Here is a 13,200-nt window from a genome sequence, read left to right as displayed (position 1 = left end):
TAGAAGAACCTCTACTCCTTAAAGAAAAATAACACTTTGGTGTTTGTGGATAATATTTTACCTCTTGATTTTTATCTAGAACTTAGGTAACCTGAAGAGAGTAAAGTAAAATTTGCTAGCATCACGTCATTGTGGCACAACCTTCTTTCTTTCTCTTTCTTTCTTTCTTTCTTCCTTCCGTCAGCACAGAGCCTGACACAGGACTCAAACTCATGAACCACAAGATCATGACCTGAACTGAAGTCAGACACTTAACCGACTGAGCCACCCAGGTGCCCCAATATCTTCTTTCTTTTATGAAGGTGATTCAGTCTTACTAATGCCACCTCTAAAATTTTCTGGTTGTTTGGTGTTATTCATTCTAAATCCTAGTCTCTCTTCATGATTATCTAATAAGCCCTTAAGAGAGGACTGGAGGAGCGGCTAGATTGGCATCGAAAGATTGTTAGAAAAATGAAATCTATATCCCCACCCCAGACCTACTGCATCAGAATCCAACATGGTCATGCACATTAGCATTTGGGAAGCATGGAGGACCCCTGAAGTTCTAGATTCTGTGAACTCATGCTGCTGTGAATGAAATTTTATATATAGATATGGGATAATGAGAAACCCATGACACTTTCTTTACCTTCAAGAAGTTGCTGTGCCAAGGCAAAAGCAGTTCTCTCCTTCCCACAATGAGAATATGTTATGCTTAAACCACAAGCAGTACGATTTTATTGTTCATTCATCAGATGTGTAGTTATGATCTAGGCACCAGGTAGAATGTTTGCACCAAATAGAATGTATGCAAAGTCTCTGGCTGATGTCAGGGAAAAAAATCCCAGAAATGTTTGCCTTTATTATTCAAAAAATGTTCCCGGTATCTTGAGCATAACTTTACATGCAGTCCTTAATAGACCCCACATGCTTCATGGTTCTTAGACTACATGGGATGAAAAGGTACCTCTGAGATTCTATCTCTTGGGGGCATTACAGGGACACTTTTCTATAAAGTTTTCAAGCTTTCTGTGGCCAAGAGAGTAGCTATAATAGATAACAGTAATTTAAGAAAAAACATGAATTAATAATTTGGGCTTAAGTTATTTTACTCCTAATCCTAGTCAATATATTTTACTACTAAGCAATAAATGGCGGGTTCTTTGGCACAAGGGATATCAGAATCCTAAAAACAGCTTTGATGTTGTTAAATTGAATATGTCATATCTGTTAGATCAATAAGATGTGGTCTAACCATAAAAGAAATCTCCTAGGCATGCCTTTCCTTCCATTACTGTTTGCTTTAGACTTGCTAGCATTCTGAAATGTTTCTCAAAAGTGAGTCACCCTCCACACCAAGCTGCACTCCTGGGCTGGGAATTCTTCCAGATATCCTTACCATGGCCACTGGCTATCTCATGAATGTCTGGGGAACCCAACACCTCCCTGGAGGTTTGACTCAATACTGATGGTTCATATTAGAATTTGATCATCTTGGGGTCTGCACCAATTTCAGCAATTAATTGGAGCATTCTGGTTTTTAATTAATTTATTTATTTATTTTGAGAGAGAGAGAGAGTGTGTGTGTGTGTAAGCAGGAGAGGGGCAGAAAGGGAGGGAGAGAGAGAGAATCCCAAGCAGGATCCACACTGTTGGCCCAGGGCCCGACTCAGGGCTAGATTTCATGAACTGTGAGATCGCGACCTGAGCCGAAGTCAAGAGTCAGACATTTAACCAACTGAGCCACCCAGGCGCCCTAGAGCATTCTGTTTTAATAGACATCCAAAGTGAAGTAGAATGTCTTTCCTTCATTATACTTGAACCAGAATTATATCGCACAGAAGAACATAGAATAAGAGGTTAGTCCAAAATGACACAACCTTCCAAAAATTATATCTGGATTTTTTTGGAAATATTTATTTCTTTTTTAAAAAACATTTATTTTGAGAGAGAGAGAGCAAGCAAGGGAGGGGCAGGGAGGGAGAGAGAGAATCCCAAGCAGGTTCCGTGCTATCAGTGCAGAGCCTGAATTGGGGCTCAATGTCACCATGAGATCATGACCTGAGCCAGAATCAAGAGTCAGATACTTAACTGACTGAGTCACCTAAGTACCCCTCAAAATATTTTTTTATCCCCAAATTTCTGGTATAATAATACATATGCTACTTTATAATACATTAAATAAAAATCTAATGGTGGGTCTAATAACTAGTAATGATGAATATAAATGATGTTTCAAAGTATCTGCAACAGCTGTAAGGTGATATGAGAAATCTGTGGTTTCTGTTAATCCTGGCAGTTTGTCGTCTTCATCCACAAACAAAATGCTAAATTCCAGTGAAGAGATAGCAAAGATAAGTATACTTTTCTCAATCCAAGTTCACCTACCACCTGTGGCCAAGAACCCTGTGTACTGGGGCTGTTTTGATCTCAGTTTAGCTAAGAACTTCCTTCTATCAGTCAGCAATTTATGAGTTCAACTTCTGATACCGGGAAACAGTTTCCTGTAGCAGTTTCTTTTGTCAGATCTCCGGTTTCAAGGATATGTGGAGACATTCCCTGTCAACAGGTCTTTTGTGACTTTCAGTAAATTCTACTCCCTTTCAATTTATTGAGTGTTCCTTGGGACAGTGTTACCGGGGCTTTCCTGTGGCCTGGTGAAACAAATGTGGGTTTGCCTGGTCAGCATTGCAGAGGGTGCCTTCAAGTTGAAAACTGGCCACAATTTCCAGTTGGATTTCACCGAATCCAGTTTGGATTTCAGCATCCAAAGTTGATAACTTAGAAAACTTCCCTTATCATCTACTATCCCTTGTTAAGAGGAATTTGTTCACGTCTTTCCTTGTGCTAGAGGCACATATTGTGAGACACATTAAGGAAGTGATTTTATTACTGACATTCTTCCTCTTGGAGTAATTGCTCTAGAATATATTTTTGAAAGCCTACCATGATTACTTTTTAAAATGCATTTTACAATTTTTTTCTTGGTAGAAGAATGTATCCGAGTTCCTTTTGTGAAGAAAAATGACTTGTTCATTTTTTTAAACAAAAATACAAGAGAACAACTCTGCACCTTTATTAATTTACTTTTCAGTTAGTTCAAATCCTTGAGGTATACAGCATCACACGGATTCTGTGGCCAGTGGCTTTAGCAGGAAGGTTGCTTCAGAACTGGGCTGGGACCATCCCACTGTTTCCATGAGCACTAGCTACTTGTCTCCAGATTACTCTGGTTTTATTCAGTTCGCCACCAGGAGTCACTGTGCTGTTCTTTGCTTTGTACACACAAGCCCATCTCTTGCCTAGATAGAATCCAGTGTCATTTAGAACATAAACACCTTCAATTTTAAGAAGAGCTGTGTGCTCCCTCTGGTTCCAGAGATTCCAACTTATAGCCAGCGAAAATGGCTTTGGACCATAGCCTTCCAGACATATTTGTCATTTCAGGAGTCCTGCTCCCCACACACCTCCATGGGTTCCAAGATGGCGGAGAGAGCGACGTGTCATATTTTTATATTTCACTCACATTTTCTGAAGAAGATATGAAAAGCAACTGTCATCCTTATGTAAGTGTGGAAAAGGAATAGAATTTTATTTCATGCCAGCTGTGAAAATAACATTCAAAAAACATTACGCCAACAATGAGAAAAGGGAAATCAAACTGTTCAGTCATGAATTCAGCCCAGTGTGTACTTATTAGGGAGGAAAGGAGAAGTGAGAAGAAAATGTGAGAAGGAACATTCTGGAGCTCATTTTACTCTGTCCAAATGGGAGAGCTTGACTTGCCTCCAAGGTGTTAAGCCCTTTAACAAACAGCCTGCAGCTCTGCTATCTCCTATGAAACCAGTCCCTTCCTTATAGCCTATAGTCTGGCTTCCTTCTCCATAACTTTATTAAAACTGTGCAAAACTTCCTCTTTTTTTTCGGTGAAATTCAAACTTTTTTTTTTTTTTTTTTTTTTTTAGTCCTCAACTTCCTTATTGTTTCGGCAAAATTTGACCCAACTGGCCTTCCCTTCCTTCTTGAAACACTTCCTTTGGCTTCTTGGGCATAATATTCTGGATCGTTGGCCTCACCTTTGCTGTCTCTTCTTCCTGCTGCCGCATTATGAAGGGTGATCCCTGAGGTTCAAAGCTAAACCAATCCACTGTGATGGTATCTGTGTCCTCTGCTGTGAATTTTCACCTTTGATCCTAGCCTTTCTTCCCCGAGCTTCCATTCACTCAGGAAACACTTTTAGAGGGCCTACTTGCTTTCAAATGAACACTTGATTAATTAATTGTCTCCACCCTGAGGGAGTGTTCAGGAGGCCGAGTGGGTAACAGGTGAAAGACTGAAGAATGAAGAGAGGTGGGAGCAGACACCTGTACAGATACTTATGTCAGTGCAATAATAGAAATGAGTATTACAGTGTATAACGGGGTTGTGGAGAAGAGACACCTACCCCATCTGGGATTGGGGTGAGGGAACTTATTCATTTTAATTCAACAAACATTCACATTCATTAAATCAACAAATAATAGCAAGGGCCTACTATGCATCAGTAATAAAGCCAGGTACTAAGACTGTAAGAATGAGCAAGGCAGGCCTGGTCCTTGTCTTCATGGAGCCTACAGTCTTACTAAATGGGAGAAAGAGACATTAAATGGGTCATGCAATTTTACAATTGTGACAGGTGCTACTAAGAGGTAAGCACAAAATGCCAGAGAGCGTTTAATAGAGAGATCTAGTAAACTGAGAAATTGACGAGGGCTTTCCTGAGCTGACACTTAAGCTAGACTTCAATGAGGCTTGAAGCTGAGTAGAAAATAGGCAAAGTGAGGAAAGAGTAGTCAGGTATATGATGACTCAGAGGAAGGAGAATTTGCCAAAGGGCTGATTGAATTTGCCAAAGGGCTTTGCCCAAGGGCTAAGATGATGAGCTGAGAGGGGTAGGCTCACGGTTGCTACTATTTGTTGATTTGCAGGGCCTTGCCGTTAAATAGTTTAGTCTTTATCTTAAAAAAAAAAAAAAAAAAAAAAAAAAAGGCCAATAATCCAACAGTTTTTAAATTGGTAGCTGACAAGATCAAATTTCCATTCAGAAAAGGTCAGTTTGGCTACAGAGGGATAATAGACTGGAGAGGGGGCAGGAGCCAATGAGGAGAGAATCTATAGCCACGTCCTAGATGGAAGTTAGGGATGGCTTGGTCTCGGGGGCCACAACAGAGATGGGGAGAAGCAGACGTATTTGAGAAATGTGTAGGAAGCAGAAACTATGGGGCCTGGTGATTGGATGTCGGTGGTGAAGGAGAGGTATAGATAGAAACTTCACAGGAGGAGCTGCTTTTACAAGAAGGTAGAGGCACAATGGCCTAGAAGTGCTGGGATGTTGGGGGCCTAAGTGGCATGTGGCCAGGAAGCAGGACCGGGCCATTAAGGAGTCTAGTGGTAGCTGTGGCTATGACCCTGGTGCTGCCTGGAGATACCACTCTGCATGCCTCACAGCTTGCCATATCTTGTGATTTAAGTATTTTTTATCTCCATGTTGGGGAGGATTATCAGGGCAGGAGGGGTGCATCTGACCTGGGTTTGAAAGGATGAGTAGGGTTAACTCAGAGGTAGTGTGGAGGAGGAAAGCTTTTCCAGGCAGAGGGAACAGAATGGGAGAAATAGCATAGCTCAGGCAATTCAGAATTGCTAGAGTGGGCGATAGGGTGGAGAGGGGCAAGAGATGATGCTGGAGAGAAGGCAGGGCCAGACCAGGGAAGGAGTGTAGTGAGTTAGCAAACAGTTTTATTTAAGAGAGGGAGAGACGTGGCCATTTTGGGCTTTTGAAGCCATCACTTGGGCAGCTGTGTGTATGTCAGCCAAGCAAGAAGAAAACCCAGCTGAACACTGAGGAGGTTGTGGAGTGGACAGGTGGACTGAGTGAAGGCCTGAGCTGGGACAGTGGTACAGATGGAGGAGAGGGCAGGGGGGCTAAGGAGCCAGCCAACTGAGGGGGACCCCCCCCCAGGCTTCTGGAGAAGCTCACTGGCATAGGTGGGGCCACCAGCTGAGACAGAGAACAGAGGAGTAGAAGCAGACCGAGGAGGAAAGACAACAAGTCCAGTTTTTAGCCTGTTTAATTCAAAAGCCACAAGGGTGGAGATTTCTGGAAGGCCACTGAAGAAGCAATGCATCTGAAGTTCAGTACAGTATAGAGGTGAGCATCGGATGGGTGGGTCTGGATGTCCCTACACGCAAGTAGCCATGGCAACTGGGAAAGCTTACACCTAGAAAGCTTAGGCCACTTAGGAAGTATACTTAGTACAGTGGACCCAGGTTAGAGCCCCAGGCTGGTCATTTGTGCACCGTCTCTCAGCTCCCCGTTCACCCTTCTACTGTGCTTCCAGGCTATGGCCAGCCTTCCTTGCCAGATGAATTCCCACTGACTTCTGCCAGTAGAGCCACTAAAGGGAAACAGGAAGGCATGAAGAAGGCAGAATGGACTTTCTTCCTGCTTCTAATTATCGCAGTCACCCAAGTCACAAAAGTCACAGAGGACGGCCACAGTGCCAGTTTCAGCCTTCTTCATTCACTCCCAGCCCCAGCCGAGGTGCCTCACTCAGAGCTACTAGCATCAGTCAGCTGAGCAGCACAGACAAGGGTCTGAGTACCACGCCACAGAGCAGGGGTTTCCGAGAACTTCTGGTCCCCAGCCTTGGTGGTGAAGGACAACCTCACCTCTTCCTTTGTTCCTCAGCCATTTGGTGCAAGGGGGAATTACTGATCCCTCTGTTACTGACTTGGGCGGAATGTTGGACCCCACCATTCCCCTTCTTATTCTTTCAGCTTTCCAGTGTTTGTGGAACCAACAATCTGTATCGAACACTCCGTCTTTGAAAGGTGGTTTTTGTTTTTCTAAATGGATACAGGGAGACCCTGAAAGGGTCTCAAAGGAGATGGGGAAGGAAGGAGAAGGAAGGCCACAAAAAGAATGGCGAGTGAGAGTGAGGACAGTGTCTCATGGAAACAGTGTAGCAGAGAGCTTCAGGAAGGAAGAAATGATAAACTTTAAAAAATGGAGGAGATGATATGATCCAGCAATACTGCTTCTGTGTAGGTATGTGAAAGAAATGAAAACAGGGTCCCAAAGAGGTATTTGTACACCTATGTCCATAGCACACAATTAGTCAAAGGTGGAAGCAACCCAGATGTCCATTAACATATGAATGGATAAACAAAATGTGGTCTGTCCATACAGTGGAATACGATTCAGCTTTAGCAAGGAAGGAAATTCGGACACATTCGACAGCATGGATGAACCTTGAGGACATTATGCTCAGTGAAATAAGCTAGTCACAAAAAGACAAGAGGCATCTAGAGTAGTCAAACTCACGGAAAGTGGAAGGTGTCTTCTAGGGACGGAGGAGAATGTAGACTTGTTCAGTGGGTACAGAGGTTCAATTTTGTAAGATGGTTACCTAACAATGTGAATATACTTAACACTCTTGAACTTACCCTTAAAAATGGTTAAGACAGGGGCACCTGGGTGGCTCAGTTGAGCAGAGAGATCCAGGAAGATTAAAATTATATGTACCAATTAGGAGGGCATTTAAGCTCTATAGGAATGTAGTTTTATTAGCTAGTTGGATGTGGAAGTCAGAATCCAGTGGGTTGAGGAGCAAGTGCGAGGTAAGGATGTAGAGACTGACTCCTCTGAGAAGTTTGGACAAGCAGGGGAAGAGAAGTTGGACAAAGGCTAAGACGATGGTGAGGTCAAGGAGGTCAAGGAGGAGAGGGGGAGAAGGTTTAGAAGCTGAAAGGGGCCAGCAGAGTTGGAGAAGTGACATATGGTGCTGTGAAGAAGCAGAGTCCTGAGGGAGCAGCAGAGGCTGGGACCTGGCCTTGGGCAGAAGGGATGGCTGATTTTCTGTTGTGGGAGGACAAGCAGGGAGGAGGGGTATGTACTGATACATTTACAGATAGCAGGGCGCTGGTGAGCATACATGGTGATCTGGGGGTTTTCTCTATGAGGTAGGAGGCAACAGAGAGGGGCCCTAGGCAGGGAAAGGATTGAGCGGGGTACTGAGGGCCCAGTTGACGTTGGAGATCACAGTATTCTCTGCAAGACCGAGAAATTGTTTTCTGGCAATTAGGTCAGCATGAAGGTGGATTACAACATTAAGCTAAGCTTGGGGTGTTGTCAGAGAGATGCTACAGAGGGATGGGGTGCAAGGGAATCAAAGGTGCTGGTAAGGGCAGGATCTAGAGGATCGGCCATGGAGTCTAGGGTCATTTGGGGAGATGGAGAAACCTGGAGGAAGTAATAAAAGGTTGGAAGAAAAGAAACAGATCAAGAGGCCGATGTTTCCAAAAAGGCATTTGTAATGGGAATAAGAGAACTGGAAACCTGGGGGACTGGGGCAAAGGCATTCAAAGGCATTTGTATTCAAAGGCATTGAATGCAAAGGCATTCAAAGGCATTTGTAATGGGAATAAGAGAACTGGAAACCTGGGGGACTGGGGAGTCACAGGCAGAAAGTGGGATGTGGAGTGGAGCATTTGTCAGAGACGGTAGGATCAGCGCAATCCAGGAGGAGAAATGCACTGAAGGTCACAGGCCCGTGGAGGGACTGTGTTTATGAATTAGGATGGAAGGCAAGACTGAGCCAGGTCAGCACAGAACATCTCCAACTGGATGGATGTCTCACTATGACTCCTATTTGTGGGTCCAAAAATCAAACCCTCTGTGAGCCACTCCTTTCAACTGCAAATGCCACATCTCTAGTGCTGGCTTCAGCAGCACACGTACTAAAATTGGAATGATACAGAGATTAGCACGGCCCCTGTGCAAATGTGACACACAGATGTAAATGCCACGTCTCTAGATCCATAATGTCATGAAGAAAACATGGGACTGGGAGTTAGGACAGCTGGATTCAAATTCCACACTAGCACCTGTTAGCCAGAGACCACAGGTGGTTCTCTCAATGACTCTTATAAAACGTACCTCTGCATGGTTGTTCTAAAGTCCATATTAAATGGGTGTGTCAAAGCACCCAAGTATACAATTAGAAATCTAATAAATGCTCAATAGATAACAATGGAATCTGAATATGATTTCTTCCTTCATCCCCCGTATTGAATGTATCACCAAGACCCTTCCCTGGCCCTTATGAATTGCTGCCCCTGCTAACTGGTCACATTTTTGTCTCCCTCCTCTTCCCAGTGCTCATCATTCTTACCAATGGCCGCCTGACTTCTCTTTCAAAAACAGCATTGTTATCATATCATGCCCCTGTGTCAGGGTAGTGGAAAGAAGCAATGAACTTCAGGAACACCTGGGTGACTCAGGCAGTTGAGTGTCTGACTCTTGATTTCGGTTCAGGTCATGACCTCACGCTGCGCTGACAGCTCTGAGCCTCCTTGGGATTCTCCCTCTCCCTCTGTGCTCACGCACATGCTCTCTTGCTCCTACCCTCTCAAAAATAAAAAAGAACTCAAAAAATAAAGAGTCTAACAAGCATTTAATTCTCTCACTTTAGGTTCTTGATCTGCTGGAATCTGGGGAGGTGCAGTGTAAAACCAGCACTAGTGAAAAGTCAGGATGAGTTTCAGGATGGTCCAGAATGTCTAATGGTCCAGAAAGGGACCTAGAATCTATCCCCTATCAAGATTTGTAGCCAGGACATTATTGTTAGGGGCGAGGCGGGGGGGGTCCTAAAATATTTTATTCATGTCTAGATGAGCCTGCTCTGTCCCTGTATCTCATACAACTCTCAGGGTACTACGAGGCTCAGATGACAAAAGGGAGGTTCTATAAAATCCAAAGTCCAATATTCTCTGTTCTTTCTCCTTCCTCTTCTCCCTCTCCTGTGTCAAGGTGGGATTTCACAGCCTGACTCCCCAGACTCTCCATGAGTTGGCCTTATTTTATTCCTTCCCTATTCTACTCCCAACTTGGATGTTAATTTTTATTTTCAGATGTGTTAGTTTTTCCCTTCCCATTTGGGCTTCAGGCTCTTTTTTACTTCCTAGGGATGCAGCAAAGGCACTTGCTCAGAAGGTCTACTCATTGAGTGAATGAATTTCTCCAAATCACAGCTTTAGAGCTAGAAAGGGCCTTATGGTTCCCTAAGTTTGATGTGCTTATCACTATCCGGAGGTGGCAATGAGGCTTAAACAGATGAGTGGATGAGTCCCTTGAGGATGCACAGTGGGCAGGACCAGCTAAAACCCAGCCATCCTGGCTGCTGGGCCAGAACTCACCCTTCTGCCTACCATACTAACAGGCTGGCCAACTGTCCACAAGATGGCTTTCTTTGGCATTGCGTGTGCGATGCTAGTCAAATCTCATTGTGTATTAATCAGCACCTTCATGGATGACTCACCAACTGCTCAGAGAACCATACCCCAGGGACTCAATACAAACGTTTCCCTAAACCTTGCAATGTTCTAAATCTAACCTCTGCCCTCATTTGCTAGGGACCTTGAATACGTTCCTCACCCACCCAGTTTCCTTTCCTCCCCTGACTCACAAGGAATACAAAAGAGTCGGTTCTTATGTACAGTGTTGAGTAGGCATTACACAGTTTTCTGGAATAGAACTCACTTGGATGTGTAACTAAAGTTCATCCCCATATGGATTAACCTCTGGACTGAGAGCATGATTGCGTAAGAAATGATTCACATAATTTCCTGGCAGAATGTATATAAATTCAAAAAGGTTGCAAGTTGAAGTTGAAGCTATCTACCTGTAAAAAGTTGTTGACTAACATCACCACTAGCATAGCAATGGATTTAACAAATATTTTATTAAGTAAGTTTATGTAAGGGAATGTGTGAGGCACTGAAAAGGGTATAAAAATGTATGGCACTTTTCTTGACCTTATAGAGTTTTATTGCGTTTGAAAGAGGAGATGGAATGTGTGTGCCAGTTACTAAGTGAGAGGTAAAAAGTGCCCGGGGACACGTGTATGGAAGTGTGGTGGACCCAGAGTCCAGGGAAGCATTTCAGGCAGGGAAAAGTTAGGAAGGTAGCAGGTGTAACAGGTATCATTTTATCTGAGCCTTGAAAGATAGCTGAAGGGTTTTTTTTTTCCTTGTTTCTTTTCATAGACCTTATTTTTTTAAGAGCAGAGTTAGGCTCACGGCAAAATTGAAAGGAAGGTACAGGAGTTCCTATATATGCCTATCCCTTCACATGCACAGCTTGCCCCATTATCAACATTGCACCCCAGTGTGGTGCATTTGTTACAGTCAATGAATCTGCATGTAAATCGACACATCACAATCACCCGAAGTCCATAGTTTGCATTAGGGTTCATGCTTCGTGTGCACATTCTGTGGACTAGGAAACATGTGTAACATGTATCCACCATTATAGTACCACACAGAGTACTTTTGCTGCCCTAAAAATCCTCTGTGCTCTGCCTATTCATCCCTCTCTTTCCCCGGCCACCTCGGCAACCACTGATCTTTTGATGGTTTCCAAAGTTTTGCCTTTTTGAGGATGCCGTATAATTGGAATCATACAGTGTGTAGTCTTTTCAGATTGGCTTCTTTCACTTAGTAACATGCATTTGAGTTTCTTCCATGCTATTCATGGCTTGATAGCTTGTTTATTTTTAGTGCTGGATAATATTCCATTGTCTGGATGCACCAGTTTATTTATCCAGTCACCCACCGAAGAACGTCTTAGTTGCTTCCAAGTTTGGGCAATTATGAATAAAACTGCTATAAGCATCTGTGTGCAGATTTTTGTGTGGATGACTGCCAAGATTTTAACAGGTAGACATGCATTGCAGACAGAGGTGAGTTTGAAATCTTAGAGCCTGTTGCACTGGCAGGAATTTAGAGTCTGAGAATGTAAGACTAGACTGGCAGGTTGGGGAGCAAACATGAAAGTCTTGAATACCATGCTAAGTAAATTTGTCTTTGTTCTGTGAGCAATAGAGAGTTATTAAAAATGTTGAGGGTAGGGGAGTAAGAGGGAACAGTAGTGACATGATCAAAATGTGCTTTACAAGTATCATTTATTTATTTTTTATTTTTTATTTTTTGATGTCTGATCTTATTTATTTGTTCCTCTTACAACCCTCTCATTTTTGACTGGACTCAGACTTTGAGGTAGAAGCTCTCAGAGAAGACAGCCTCTGTCTCTTGGCAATCTGTCCCTGGCGCTTTTCTTTGGCCTCCTTCATTCTCTTGGCCAAAAGCTTAGCATCTTCTGCAGCCTCTTCCTTTTCTTCATGTGCTGTTTCTTCAAAGCAATGCGCCGACGAAGTTTGTGTTGGAGGACACGTGGAGTAACTAGATGCTGAATCTTGGGTGCTTTGGTTCGAGGTTCCTTACCTTCTTTGTTTAGGGGCTTTCCCACAACATACCGGTGGACATCATCTTCCTCCGAGAGACTGAAAAGCTTGCGGATTCTGCTAGCTCTTTGGAGCCCCAGGCGACGAGGCACAGTAGTATCAGTGAGTCCAAGAATATCCTTCTCCCCTTTTTTCACGATGACCAAGTTGAGAACACTGAGACTGGCATCCACAATGCAACCTCGAACAGATTTGCACTTTCTTTCTCCAGTCCTCCGTGGTCGGTGGCAGGAATGCCCCTTACTCCGTAGTCAGCGGACACGGCCATGGGTCAAGACACCGCTTCATGGGGAAGACTTGTTTGTCATTGCCACCACTGATGCGGACCCCGTAACCCTTCCATTCTTCCCCTAAAGCATCAGCAGCAACTTCTGTGGCCATTCGCTTCTTATAATGGCATGGAGTTTGCATTCATTGTCCACTGCAATGAGTTTCTGGCAGCCAGTAGCTGGGAAAGAGATGTTCAGCTTCATCGTGAGGCTGCCTACCGCCTCCGAGGCACCACGAAAAAGAGCTAGAAGTAAGTATCATTTAGAGTGATATCAGAAATCGGGTGACCAGTTAAGAGGGTAGAGCAATAGCCTAGACTAATTAAACTATTAAGAGGGCCTAACCCAGGACAATGAGCTGGGAATTGGGTAGAGGATAGAGTCTTGCGATTCTGAGAGGAAGAGGGAGGAGTTATTATAAAGTTTTAAGACTAGTTGGTTTTTTTAAAAAAAAAAAAGATGTTAAGAAAAAGGAAAGTTATCATTTTTTTTTTTTTTTTGTCAAGCAGAGTCCCGGAAACAAGAGAGTCTTAGAAATACAAACCACCAGCTTGATAGAGAGCAGCTTAGCTGTTCTGTGAGCATTGCATGCTCCTGAGCTGAAGCCC

At 43.6% G+C, this 13,200-nt stretch overlaps 3 pseudogenes; 1 reads left to right on the top strand and 2 right to left on the bottom strand.

Annotated features, from left to right (window-relative positions):
* Positions 1-3,081: 3,081 nt before the first annotated feature.
* On the bottom strand, positions 3,082-3,854 carry LOC132665123 (large ribosomal subunit protein eL33 pseudogene; annotated as a pseudogene).
* A 4,882-nt stretch (positions 3,855-8,736) lies between these two features.
* Positions 8,737-8,835, top strand: LOC132666205 (U6 spliceosomal RNA; annotated as a pseudogene).
* A 3,193-nt stretch (positions 8,836-12,028) lies between these two features.
* On the bottom strand, positions 12,029-12,828 carry LOC144613946 (small ribosomal subunit protein eS6 pseudogene; annotated as a pseudogene).
* Positions 12,829-13,200: the final 372 nt, after the last annotated feature.

This window comes from Panthera onca, chromosome D3 (assembly GCF_046562875.1).
Source record: "Panthera onca isolate mPanOnc1 chromosome D3, mPanOnc1 haplotype 2, whole genome shotgun sequence".
In the NCBI taxonomy this organism is placed as follows: Eukaryota; Metazoa; Chordata; class Mammalia; order Carnivora; family Felidae; genus Panthera; species Panthera onca.
The sequence above is the reverse complement of the archived record's forward strand: the minus strand, read 5'-3'. Positions and strand labels throughout refer to the sequence as shown.